Source organism: Humulus lupulus, chromosome 7 (genome assembly GCF_963169125.1).
Source record: "Humulus lupulus chromosome 7, drHumLupu1.1, whole genome shotgun sequence".
NCBI lineage: Eukaryota > Viridiplantae > Streptophyta > Magnoliopsida > Rosales > Cannabaceae > Humulus > Humulus lupulus.
In genome coordinates this window covers 69998904-70009516 of record NC_084799.1, presented here as the reverse complement: position 1 = coordinate 70009516, position 10613 = coordinate 69998904, and the positions used below count along the sequence as shown (strand labels likewise).

At 43.1% G+C, this 10613-nt stretch overlaps 1 non-coding gene across 1 annotated transcript; it reads left to right on the top strand.

Annotated features, from left to right (window-relative positions):
* Nucleotides 1-7875: 7875 nt before the first annotated feature.
* LOC133793334 (small nucleolar RNA R71) lies at nucleotides 7876-7982 on the top strand. The gene has a single exon (XR_009874782.1). It is a non-coding gene; the product is annotated as a small nucleolar RNA R71 (small nucleolar RNA).
* Nucleotides 7983-10613: the final 2631 nt, after the last annotated feature.

Genomic DNA, 10613 nt, shown 5'->3' with positions numbered 1-10613 from the left:
TCTTATCATTTCGAGAGAAATTGCATAAACAAAAATTTTCTTCTTTTTTTTTATTTAACATTACACTCCCCCAAACTTATTCCTTGATAATACAATTTGGAGTGTAATGTTATCTCATCATTGAAATATATTTTTTTTCTTGCTTTTTTTTTTCTTCTCTCAAAATGTATTTTTTCCATTGTTGACACAACTTGCCATACATAACCACCCTATTACAAATCAATCCCAATTATCATTCATATGTTCATGGTACACGCAAGGGAAAGACAAAATAAAAGTTAGGTTTTCAAGTTATTAGCTCAAGCAAATGTCAATCAATAAAATGATCAATTTAGGCTCAACACTGGGTAACTAAGGATTAAACATATCAAGGTTGGCTTGAAAGGCTCAAACGGTCCAAAATAATTTGCCTAAATCATTTTTCTAAGCATGCATGATCTAAGATTTTGCCTCAAAAAGCAAGCAAACAAGTTCTAGGATAAACCAATCCAATCTTCCCTTCCTATTTCAAACTTAGCAAACATAAATTTTATTTCATCACATAAAATTTATCAAAATCATGATTAAGCTCTCAATTATTTTAAGTGTTTAATAAAAATAGAACAAAATATTCAACCAAGCACACGGATTTTTTTAGCTTTATTCCCATTCAATTTACACAGTTCATCATTCAATCATATTATCATTGGCTAATCATTGGTAACTTGATTCGACTCACACCCTAAACAAAACACGACTAACATGACTAACACAACTAAAACCAAAACAACACAAACACGACTCAAACAACAATAAATCTCTTCCCCCAAACTTAACCTAAACATTGTCCCCAATGTTTGATAACAAAATAAAACAAAAGTAAAGGAAAAGAGACTTACCAAAGACATTTAAAATGGTGGAGGCGGCGGCGGCGGTTGATACGGGACAAACTGAGATGGTAAAGGAAATGGAGCCACATCTTCATTGTTCCGGAGAGACCACCGATTTACCAATGCATTTAGCTGGTCCACATGAGCAATTTGATACTCACTTTGCTGCGCCATGTATTGCTGCATATGCTACTGCTGCGCAATCTGATTATTGTTCTGTTGAACCAAATACTGGAATTGATTCTGCATCAGCTGCATAAATGGATCAAAAGTACCAGCCGCAGTTTGAACAGGCGGCTGTACAACCGGTACTTCTTGCGCATGCTCCTCCGGAATCGTACCCTCCATATCCGCTTCATTATCCTCTTCGTCAACTTCATCTACTCGAGGTCTTTTATCAACGGCACGCTGCCGAGGTGGTGGTGCTTCTAAGGAAGGTAGCTCATACCCCATCACCCTATTCTTAGAAATTGCCGACATGGGTTTCCGAACAACATCACATCCAAAAATTACCACTCCATATGTTCGACATAAATCTGTGATTAAGGAACCATGACCTAATCCTCCCGTAGTAGTCAACATACTGATATCCTTCATACTCTTCCTAACAACTCGGCCTACATCAATTGTCATGCCAGTCATAATGGCATAAACCAACAACAATCTCTCCTTGTTGATATCCGACATATGAGTTGTTGGCATTAGCCTTGCACTGACAAAGTGCACCCAAGCCCGCCCCACATGATTCAATTGATAGTGCCACAGATATTTCGGCACACCACCAACAACGGTAAACTGAGCTCCCGGTATACTTAAAGTTTCCGCCACCTGGTCCCAATTAATATTATCCCCATGAGCCCATTGATGATATTCATCGTCCTCCCGTTCATACGTTGGCATATCATATAATCCATCAATAGTGTCTATACCAACCGGAACTTGAACCCCTCGAACAAATACTTCTGTATTCTTTATCTCCACATAATTTGCATAAAATTCTAACACCACTGAAAAGTTTGCATGACTAACATCCTCTGCAGCAAACATAGCCCAACCCCTTCTTTGAATTTCCCCCCTAATTTCTTCATAAGTTGAGAGTTCACATGGTGATTCCGTATACTCAAAACCCCGCTCACTAATGACCTTCCTCTTACGAATCCTTGTATAGCGCTCAAAAGCGGCCTTACTTACGAATTTTGTGACATCATATTCTGGGGGTGGTTCGGGTTCCTTAGAAGTGGATGGCCTAGAAGGAGATGGTCTATTGGTGTTCCTAGAAGATGATGCCCTAGAAGGATTTCTCTTAGGCCCCATAATATGCTATGAAAAATTGGACAACACCTCCCCTGTTTTTTTCAATATTCCCTCAATTCCAAATAACTTCCCAAACAGAGCAAATCAATTCACTACAATACTACACTATCCCACTATACTCTTTAATCAAAAATCCCTTCACAATGCCTTCTATATAAAGAAATCACCAACAAAACTTGAACAAATTGGAGAAACACTTACTTGATAATGATAAGTTCCACTTGCACCCTTCAATTGCACCAAGTAATCATAAACTCACCACTCCAATTGATAAAAATTGAAAATTTAGGTTTTGAAGAATTTTTGGGGATTAAGGATTTCAAAATCAGATTAGGAAATGGGAAGGAGAAAGAAATATGTGGATGAATTTATATGTGGATTCAAGATATAATAGGGAGATTGAGAAGAAATTTCTGGGTAGAAGAAAGGAATTTAGAGAGAAAATGGAGAGAAATAGGTTGTGGATTTTTTTCAAAATGGGGAGAATGACTAAAATGGAAGAGGGAAACCCCCTATATGCCTCAGACCTGCGTACGCGCCGCGGCGCGCTCCTCCAAGCGCTGCGGCGCGCTCCAAATTCTCGTTTCTAGGAATTTTCCAAGCGCTGCGGCCCTTCCCATGGGCGCCACGGCGCGCTCCTCCAACCCGAGCCTCCTTCTCTGACTTCGTCAAGGGCCGCGACTCTTGTTGAATGCGCCGCAACCCTCTCTCCAGAATGCCAAATCTTCATTTTTTATTTTTATTTTTTTAGAGTTTTCACGATTTCCACGGTTCTATTACATTAAAAAAAATATACTAAAAGCTAAAAAATAATAAGTCCAACCACAACAAAAAAAAAATAAAAACTAAAAATTGTTCATACTTTTTACAAACTAACTGAACTAAAAATTAAAAATAAACATAGGACTGCCTCCTAAGAGCGTTGTCGTTAACGCCATTTAGCCGGACGCTGCTTTGGTTTTAGATAAAATCAATTCCAACTCGACCACGGACCAACATGTCTCCACTGGACCCTCCAAGTAATGCTTCAATCTCTGTCCGTTCACCTTAAAATCTCATGTCTTTTCACTATGAACTTGTACTGCTCCATAAGGAAGTGAGAAGACTACCGTGTACGGTCCAGACCATCGCGACTTCAATTTACCAGGAAAAAGTTTAAGCCTAGAATTAAAGAGCAAAACTTTATCCCCTGGTTGAAAATCCTTCCTTAATATTCTCTTATCATGAAAACCTTCGATTTCTCCTTATATATCTTCGCATTCTCATATGCTTCATTTCGGAATTCCTCAAGTTCATTTAACTCCATAAGCCTATTCTGCCCTGCCATGAAGAGATCAACATTTGACTTTTTCACAGCCCAATAAGCTCGATGCTCCAATTCCACTGGTAGATGACAAGCCATACCAAACACCAATCGATATGGTGACATACCAATCGGAGTTTTAAATGCCGTGCGATAAGCCCAAAGTGAATCATCGAGCTTCTTCGACCAATCCTTCCTCGAAGTATTTACTGTCTTTTCCAAGATACCTTTTATTTCTCTATTTGATACTTCAGCTTGACCATTTGCAATTGGGTGATAAAATAACGCCTTTCGATGATGAACACCATAGCGAGCACAAAGAGCGGTGAACCACTTATTGCAAAAATGACTTCCCCGATCACTAATAATAACTCTTGGAGTACTAAATCGAGTGAAGATATTTTTATGAAGGAATTTAATAATTTCCTTCCCATCACAAGTAGGAGTTGTTGCGGCTTCTACCCATTTAGAAACATAATCCACCGCAAGCAAAATATATTTGTTATTATACGATGATGGGAAAGGTCCCATAAAGTCTATCCCCCATACGTCAAATAGCTCAACTTCCAAAATACCAGTCATCGGCATTTGATCTCTTCTTGATATGTTCCCAGTCCGTTGACAACGGTCACAACTTTTGACAAAATCATTAGCATCCTTAAATAATGTAGGCCAGTAAAACCCACTTTGCAAAACCTTTGCAGCTGTTCTTGTTCTGCCAAAATGACCGCCACAATGCAAACTATGACAATGAGTTAAAATTGACAACATCTCCTCTTCGGGTACACATCTTCGAATAACTTGATCTGGGCAATGCTTACACAGAATAGGCTCCTCCCAATAATAATGCTTCACCTCCGTATAAAATTTCTTTAATTGTTGCCTTGTCATCTCAGGGGGTATAACCTTAGCAGCCAAATAATTTACATAATCCGCAAACCATGGAACCTCCTTGCCAACATTCACTTCGAACAACTGCTCATCAGGAAAAGCATCATTAATCTGAACTTCTTTATTAAGAGAATTTACCCCAACCTCTAAACGAGACAAATGATCAGCCACCAAGTTCTTAGTACCTTTCTTATCCTTAATTTCCACATCAAATTCTTGTAATAGAAAAATCCACCGAATAAGACGAGGTTTGGAATCTTTCTTAGTCATAAGATACTTTATTGCCGAATGATCCGTATAGACTACCACCTTATTTCCAATCAAATATGGATGGAACTTATCGAAGGCATAAACTATGGCTAGAAGTTCTTTTTCCGTTGTTGCATAATTTAGTTGAGCATCATTTAAAGTTCGACTAGCATAGTATATAGTTCGAAATACCTTGTCCACTCGCTGCCCAAGAACCGCTCCAACCGCATAATCACTAGCGTCACACATAAGCTCAAATGGAAGGTCCCAATTAGGTGTACATACTATCGGCGCTGAAATGAGCTTCTCCTTGAGAGTCTTGAAAGCAATCAAACACTCATCATTAAAATAAAAAGGAACACCATTCATCAACAAGGTAGACAGTGACTTTGAGATCTTAGAGAAGTCTTTGATAAATCTCCTATAAAACCCCGCATGGCCCAAGAAACTTCTCACTCCCTTAACTGAAATTGGAGGTGGCAAATTCTCTATAGTAGAAATCTTGGCCCGATCCACTTCAATTCCTTTCTTAGAAATTTTGTGCCCCAGTACAATTCCTTCATTAACCATAAAGTGGCACTTTTCCCAATTAAGGACCAAATGCGACTCCTCACACCTTCTCAACACCATCTCCAAATTAGTCAAACACGTGTCAAAAGAGGACCCATATACCGAAAAATCATCCATAAAAATTTCAATCCCCTTTTCAACCATGTCAGAGAATATTGCGATCATACACCGTTGAAACGTGGCTGGTGCATTACATAACCCGAATGGCATCCTTCGAAAAGCAAAAGTCCCATAAGGACATGTGAACATTGTCTTTTCTTGATCCTCCGGTGCAATTATGATCTGGTGATAGCCCGAGTACCCGTCGAGAAAACAATAGTAATTATGCCCCGCCAATCTATCCAACATTTGATCAATGAAAGGCAAAGGAAAATGATCTTTCCTCGTTGCCTTATTCAACTTCCGATAATCAATACATATCCTCCAACCCGTCACAGTCCTAGTTGGAATCAGTTCATTGCTTTCATTCTTTACCACTGTCATACCCCCCTTTTTTGGTACCACTTGCACTGGACTTACCCAAGCATTATCACAAATTGGGTAAATCACCCCAACATCCAACCACTTCAAAATCTCTTTCCTCACCACTTCTTTCATTGTTGGATTAAGCCTTCTTTGAGCGTCGATAGTCGGTTTTGCCTCATCTTCCATAAGAATTCTATGCATAATTGTCGATGGGCTAATTCCTCTTATATCAGCCAGAGTCCACCCTATAGCAGTTTTATGAGCTCATAACACTCTCAACAATTTCTCCTCCTCAACCTCCGAAAGAAATGATGAGACTATAATTGGAAGAGTCTCTTTTTTCCCAAGATACGCATAGCGGAGATGGTCCGGTAAAACCTTCAATTCTAAAACAGGTGGCTTCTGAATCGATGGTAATGGTCTGTCTGGTCCTGCACCCAATTCTTCAAATTTCTTATGCTTCCACGGCTCAGCTGATTTTATCCACTTTAAATAACTCATCACCTCTTCATTCTCCTCACCATCTACATCATCAACTGTGAGACTCAACTCAAGAGCATCCTCCCTTAATTTTTTTCTATCTACTACTTCTTCGACCACATCAACAGAGAAACAACTATCACTTGCTTTAGGATAAGTCATAGCCTTAAACACATTTAATACTATTTCCTCCCCTTGAACTCTCAGCTTCAACTCTCCCTTTTTCACATCAATCAATGCTTTCCCAATTGCTAAAAATGGTCTCCCCAAAATAATAGGAACATTCTCATCCTCCTCCATATCAAGAACTATAAAATCAGCCAAAAAAATAAACTTATCCACCTTTACCAACGCATCGTCTATAATACCACGTGGAAGCTTCACAGATCTATCAGCCAGCTGTAATGTTACTGTAGTTGGCCTAGCTTCCCCCAAACCAAGCCTCCGGAATACAAACAAAGGCATTAAATTAATACTCGCCCCCAAATCGCAAAGTGCATGCTTACATTCAAACTTCCCAATAGTGCATGGAATGGTAAAACTCCCAGGATCTCTTAACTTTTGAGGAAGCTTTCTCTGCAAAATCGCACTACATTCTTCTGTTAATGCCACTATTTCGTAATCACCCATCTTTCTCTTATTCGAGAGAATCTCCTTCATAAACTTTACATAACTAGGCATCTGTTCTAATGCTTCCGCAAATGGTATATTTATGTGTAACTTCTTGAACACCTCTAAAAACTTTGCAAACTGCTTATCCAAATTATGCTTGCGAAGTCTTTGTGGATATGGAACTCTAACATGATGCTCAATAGTTACAGGTGGGGTCTCCTCTTCTTCCTTAAGATCTTCAGTAACCTTTTTATCATCCAACTTTTTCTCTCCTTCTTTTGACTGACTCTTCTTTAACCCTCGTATCTCGTTCCACTCCTCAAAGTAATAGCTTGGCATTGTTCTTTAGGATTAACTTCTATAGTGCTAGGCAAATTTCCTTGAGCTCTATTTGTCATTAAAGTAGCCAATTGCCCTATTTGAGTCTCCAAAATTCTTATGGATGCCCTGGTTTCAGTCATGAATTGATTAAGCACATCAGGTTGGGGTTCAGCTGGTTTCATTGGCATTTGGGGAGGTGGTCTATTTTGTGGTTGATAATAGCCCGGTGGAGGATTTTGGTGTACATATTGTTGTGGATAAGGTGGCCTATTTTGGGTAGGTTGATATGGTGGCTGAGGTGAAGGATAAGGTTGGAGGGTGTTTTGGTTGTTAGACCAGGAAAAATTGGGATGGTTCTTCCAAGCTGGGTTGTAGGTCATGGAATTGGGATTATTAGGCTGTCTTTGGTAATTTCCTATGGCTTGGACTTCTTCCATGGGCATATTATTCATGTCTATAGCAGGGCATTGGTTTGGTTGATGGGATGTACCACACACTTCACATAAGTTTTGAACTTCCATAGCTTGAGAGGGGAGTGTAGTCTTTTGTAATTACTTCGTCAAGGCTGCTACTTGAGCTGTAAGCATTGTTATAGCATCCAATTCCATCATACCAGCCACCTTCTTTGGTTGTCCCCTTTCATTTGGCCATTGATAATTATTCATCGCCATCTCCTCTAATAGCTCATATGCCTCATTAGCACTTTTACTCATAAAGGCACCTCCCGTTGCAGCATCTATAATTATTCTTGTCGTCCCATTCAACCCATTATAAAAATTATGCACCAACATCCACTTTTCTATTCCATGGTGCGGACACTTCCTTAACAACTCCTTAAAGCGCTCCCAAGCATCATACAGTGACTCTCCATCCAACTGATAAAAATTATTAACCTCACCCCTTAACTTTGCAGCCTTTGCTGGAGGAAAGAACTTGGCAAGGAATTTCTGAGCTAACTCCTCCCATGTAGTGATCAAATTTGCTTGTAAGGAAATCAGCCAAATTTTCGCCCTATCCCTCAATGAAAATGGGAATAGCCTCAGTCTTATAGCATCATCACTCACCCCATTCATCTTGAACGTTGCACATAACTCTAGAAAATTAGCTATGTGTAAATTAGGGTCCTCCGTCGGCATACCTCCAAACTGAACAGTTGTTTGAACCATCTGAAGGATTGCTGGCTTAATCTCAAAATTGTTGGCAGCAATGGTTGGAGGTCTAATGCATGAATGCACTCCTGTAACAGTAGGAAGTACATAATCTCTTAATGTTCGTGCTCCTTGCTCCCTTGGAACCTCAGCAGCCCCTTGACCATTATTAGCATCATTTCCCAAATTATCAGCCATGGTGAATTCCAATTTCCTTTTTATTTTCCGGTTCTGCCTACACGTTTTTTCAATTTCCCGGTCTATTGGTATAATCTGTTTTTGGCTATTGCTTCGCATATACCAACTAGTCCTGAAACATAAGAGAACCTTGATCCAAATAAATGTTAAAAAAAATGAAAAAATAAATAAATCAAATTAGAACTAAAATTAACTTATTGATATTAATAAAAACAGTCCCCCGCGACGGCGCCGAAAACTTGATCGTCAAAATGTAACACGCAAGTATACGCGGTCTAATCAAGTAATATATGATAAGTCAAGTGTCGATCCCACAAAGACTGATATTAATTACCAATAATTAACCTCTAATTCTAATTGACTTGAATAATAATTTCATATTGATAAATAAAATAATTATTACTAAAATTAAGAAACCTACTAAGCACTAAAAGGAATGCAGAAAAGAAATTTGATTTAATTCAATATATGCAAAAGTTAGGGCCTTAGTTTCATCAACCATCCACTTATGATTTCTAACCAATTCTCAAGATTTCTTAATTCTATTGTGGTAGCAGATTACAATTATAAATTATAGTCTTGTTAGGATCTATAATTCTCTACAATATACTGTGGATGCCGAAAATCCACCAAATAAGAAAAACACACAAAAGAAGTTTCTAGTCCCTTAAAGAAGTAAATAGCTAAGGGGCACCAAGGGCACCAAGTACGCAATGAAAGCAGAAGGTAATTATAGGCCATCGAAGTGTTAGACACTCGCAGAGCCCTAGGCCTCATGAGGTCATTCCAGGCCTCCAAGCTGCATCACCTTGTTAGACGTGTTTGTCAAGCACACATGGCCCTTATCCGTGCCCCTCGAAGTTAAGGCCCCAGCCTCGCGAACACCACTCCAGCATCACCCCGCGCATGCCAACACCTCATGCGCCTAGCCTTGCCCCGAGGTGTCCCACACAAAGGACCTCACGCCAAGAAGACGTTTCGCACCTAGGATGTATCCCATGTCTCATCAAGGCATGCGCCTCGCGCCCCGCGCGCACCAGGGGCCTCGCGCCCATGCGCCTCGCGCCCCGCGCGCACCAGGGGCCTCGCGCCCCGCGCGCCCATGCGCCTCGCGCCCCGCGCGCACCAAGGGCCACGCGCCCGCGCGCCCATGCGCCTCGCGCCCCGCGCGCACCAGGGGTCTCGCGCCCGCGCATGCGCCTCGCGCTCCGCGCGCACCAGGGGCCTCGCGCCCCGCGCGCCCATGCGCCTCGCGCCCCACGCGCACCAGGGGCCTCGCGCCCCGCGCGCCCATGCGCCTCGCGCGCCCATGCGCCTCGCGCGCCCATGCGCCTCGCGCCCGCGCGCATCAGGGGCCTCGCGCCCCGCGCGTACCAGGGGCCTCGCGCCCCGCGCGTACCAGGGGCCTCGCGCCCCGCGCGCGCCAGGGGCCTCGCGCCCCGCGCGCACCAAGGGCCTCGCGCCCATGCGCCTCGCGCCCCGCGCGCACCAGGGGTCTCGCGCCCGCGCATGCGCCCCGCGCGCACCAGGGGCCTCGCGCCCATGCGCCTCGCGCCCCGCGCGCACCAGGGGCTCGCAATGAGGTATGGCCTTGCCCATGGCCTCTCCCATGGCCTCGACCATGGCCTCGTCCATGGCTTCGCCCATGGCCTCGCCCATGGCCTCGCCCATGGCCTCGCCCATGGCCTCTCCCATGGCCTAGCCCATGGCCTCTCCCATGGCCTCGCCCATGGCCTCGCCCATGGCCTCTCCCATGGCCTCGCCCATGGCCTCTCCCATGGCCTCGACCATGGCCTCGTCCATGGCTTCGCCCATGGCCTCGCCCATGGCCTCGCCCATGGCCTCGCCCATGGCCTCGCCCATGGCCTCGCCCATGGCCTCGCCCATGGCCTAGCCCATGGCCTCTCCCATGGCCTCGCCCATGGCCTCTCCCATGGCCTCGCCCATGGCCTCACCCATGGCCTCGCCCATGGCCTCGCCCATGGCCTTGGAGGTGAGAATACTCACAAAGGGCAAGGTACATGCATGAATATGGAATTTGCCTACAAACCTAAAGAAGTCAGAGTACGGATATAGTACCCTTACCAGACAAGTAGTGGGAATGCCAGGAGTGGTTATGCAAGAATAGGAGTTATGGTCCGTACGTCTACGGCCATGGGTCAGAGCCGACACCACTACCTCCTGCGCCACTAC